Source organism: Oncorhynchus tshawytscha, linkage group LG01, assembly GCF_018296145.1.
Source record: "Oncorhynchus tshawytscha isolate Ot180627B linkage group LG01, Otsh_v2.0, whole genome shotgun sequence".
In the NCBI taxonomy this organism is placed as follows: Eukaryota; Metazoa; Chordata; class Actinopteri; order Salmoniformes; family Salmonidae; genus Oncorhynchus; species Oncorhynchus tshawytscha.
In genome coordinates this window covers 9,264,434-9,267,714 of record NC_056429.1, presented here as the reverse complement: position 1 = coordinate 9,267,714, position 3,281 = coordinate 9,264,434, and the positions used below count along the sequence as shown (strand labels likewise).

General features: G+C 41.1%; 1 long non-coding RNA gene across 1 annotated transcript; it reads left to right on the top strand.

Moving 5' to 3' along the window:
* Positions 1–614: 614 nt before the first annotated feature.
* Positions 615–2,278, top strand: LOC112222196. Its single transcript, XR_002949121.1, has 3 exons — positions 615–836; positions 975–1,118; positions 2,241–2,278. It is a non-coding gene; the product is annotated as an uncharacterized LOC112222196 (long non-coding RNA).
* The last annotated feature ends 1,003 nt before the right edge of the window (positions 2,279–3,281 follow it).

The window sequence follows — 3,281 nt, the reverse complement described above, 5'->3', positions numbered from 1 at the left end:
GTGTGCAGACACGTCTATACACATGCATGTTATTTTCCAATCCATACCAACGTTGTGTGAATTGGTTGTGAACCCTGCTAGTGTCACGACGTCAACAGATCCAGAAGTCCGAACACAAACCACTTCCTGTTCTCCAGCCATCTCTGAGTGATGACAACTGCATGCACATAAAATGGCCAATGTCATTCACTCAACAACAACAACAAAAAACACACACTAGACCCTGTGTTTACCATTTAGCACTTCACTAGTTGACAAATCTCAAATCGTTTGTTCTTATTTTACCAGCTGATTCAAGTCTACAAACATTTGTGTCGAGGATCAGAGGACAGGACTGGAGGAAGGGAGGAAGGGAGGAAGGGAGCGAGGAGAGAGGAGAGAGGAGGAAAGAGAGATGTGTTTCTCATTTCTCGTGTCGTGGTGACAGATTGGCCACTCTAGTTCATCTCTCCATTTCTCACCCTCCGTCTCCCACAACCTATTTTTTATACTGTTGCCGTGGAGATGGGAGAGAGAGAGAGTGATGAAAATGTGATGTACGAAAAAACGTCAGCAAAATGAACTGCATCTTTCATTTTCATTCCCCCACACTTGGCTGTTGGCAACACCTCCCTCCCAGTCGGATACACAACACAGCTTCAATGACCCTGATGCTAACTCTCTCTGACATTTTGGCCAGGAGGAACCATTCCGGCACAACAACATGTTCAGTTCCCTCTTTGTTAATGTTTCACAGATGGTGGCCCTCACTGTGCTGATGCATTTTGGCCGCTCGGATATTGATATACACGAGTATAATTAACATTTTCTCTCACCCCAGGTCGTCTCCATGAACAGTTAAGTCTACTGTTTATTTGATGTGTTTGTGTTCTGATTCATAAAAAAAAAAAAAACATTTTTGTTCCGTGCAGCATTGTGGAATCATCGGTTGTTCTGATATTTACTTATGTAACAGTCTGTTCTCTTACATAAAGAGGTCAGTTTCAGATCGAGATCAGATGGAGTCTCAGGGAGAGAGGCTGGCGGGGACGGGAGTCGTGCCAAGAAGGCAGTAAACGACAAAAAGGCTCTCGCAGAACTCCTTGCTTGAGTCATGCTTATTTTGGATGTGTCCGAAGGTGAGTCTCATTGAGATAGGAATCTCTAGCCCCGTTTATACCTTGTGCTAGCATGTGTCCTTTGTCCTGATGGTGCCCACATCCTGATTGTGCCCATGTTTGTAGGTGTGTAGACGATCGAAATACACATTGTGAACAGATTGTAATCTGATGATCCTGTTAAGATTTTAAATTCTTGAATTGATTTTTCTTTCTCTGAATTGACTGAATTAAAATGGAATGAACCTGGACAATGTTGTTAGAAAAACAGTTTGTTGCGTAAATACTGTAGTAATTCATATTTTTGCCTAAATACTAAAATATCAATGTACATGCAAAAACACAGACGTTAAATGGTGACCCGTCATTCAGGGGAGATGGGGAGCCCCACATGTTTAGCTGTTGTCTGTTTTGCATGTTATTTGGGCATTAGCACGTATCACATACTGTATTGTTTGCAAACAATGTAAAAAATAATAATAATTGAGTTGATAAAGCCGCATACACACATGGTCTCTTTTTTGCTTTCTTAAGTAAGGCCACTCCAAAATGCAGGTGTTTCAGCCTAGATCAGTGCTTTCTGTGGTGGTGGGGCAGCCAGCAGACAATATGGAGCGTAGGGGTTGGTAATGTTCTCTAATCTACGAGGAGAGCTCGAAAGTTCAAGTCCCTTGGGTGCTGCCATAGAGTTGCATTAGAAGTGCCCATCCAAGAAGGCTCAATGTCATTGGCCACAGATAAAATGACGTCAAATCACGTTATATCTACAGTAGCTTTGATTGGACTGATAATGTCCACGTCATACTTTCAAAATCGTAGCTAGCAAGCTAGACAAACAGTCATCGTCAACAATCTACTTTTCAATCCTTGTTACATGAAAAGACAATGTAGATAAATCGTATCGGCCATTGGACATAAACATTACACAACAAGTTGAAATTGCAAATTCAACAATGAGTGGTTTGGAAGGAATCAGTGGCTAACTGCAAGCATTGCATAGCAATCACTAGCCTGCTATTCAGTGGAGTGGGTGTGTGGTCCAAGTCTGGGTTTAAGGGTCTCTTTTCTAAGAGGGAACTCAGGCCTCTTTCTAGAGCGCTGACCTGAAGATCACTGACGTCCTGATTCAACTTTTTTTTTCAGAGTTCTCAGTAGTCTTGAAGAGAATGCCAGACTTTGATGACAAATTAGATGACAAAATTTGCCCACAAGGACCACCACATCACAACAAGGTGAGTCCAAACATGTATTGTATGCTGCTGCATAAAATGTAATATGCCAGGGAGATATGTATACTGTAGCTAAGAAAGTAATACTAAGTGTATGTTGTGTAGTCAGCTATTAGTAACCCATGTGCCTCCCCAAAGTCGGTCCCTTTCCCCCTCATAACTTAGACTACTGTTCTGACTTGGTGGTGCAGATGTAGCCTATAGCCTGTTTTAGAGAAATGTAATCATCTAATATTGTAAAAGCTTTCATTGTCTGCTTATGTACCCCCTTTATTTATACTACGGTTCTGACTTGGTGTACAGGGAGAATACGGCCCATGTTCTGAATTCTGTTGCTGTAAATTTCAAATGGGCTAAACAAATAGTTATATTAACTACATCCGTCTTAGCTCGGTCATTAATGTCTTCATTGAAATTACAGATTGCCTCTTATCTGTCCGTCGTCCCATTATGCCATAGTTTGTACATCTCAATTGTAATTAGAAACCACATTTGTTTAAGCAAGTCAACCATATCAGCTATGTTATTTTTAAAGTAGTAAATTAGGCTGAATGAACTGTTTCTCTGCCAGACAAGGCTCCGCTGATAGCCAGGTGTAGCAGTGGTAAGGATTCATGCCATGGTGCTGTTAGGGCCTACATAAAGCTGTCCCAACAATTTGTTGGCATCAATTGTGACCAATATAGTGCAATTCATGTATTGTTTAGTGTTGTGTGGTGGTTTTGCTGGCATGCATAATTAAAAAAAAAACAATGCATGGTGGCCATATTTCTACTATTTATCATAGAAAGAATGGAGACATCTACATTTCCTAATGTTTTACTGGAAGTTAACCTTGTATTTTACTGGCTACACCGAGAAAAGTACTACACCTCAGTCAGAGCTTTCAGCATGCAGGTTTGTAAATCCTGTTCGGACAAAACGAGTATCTAAGGGATATGTGCTATTTTCAGGA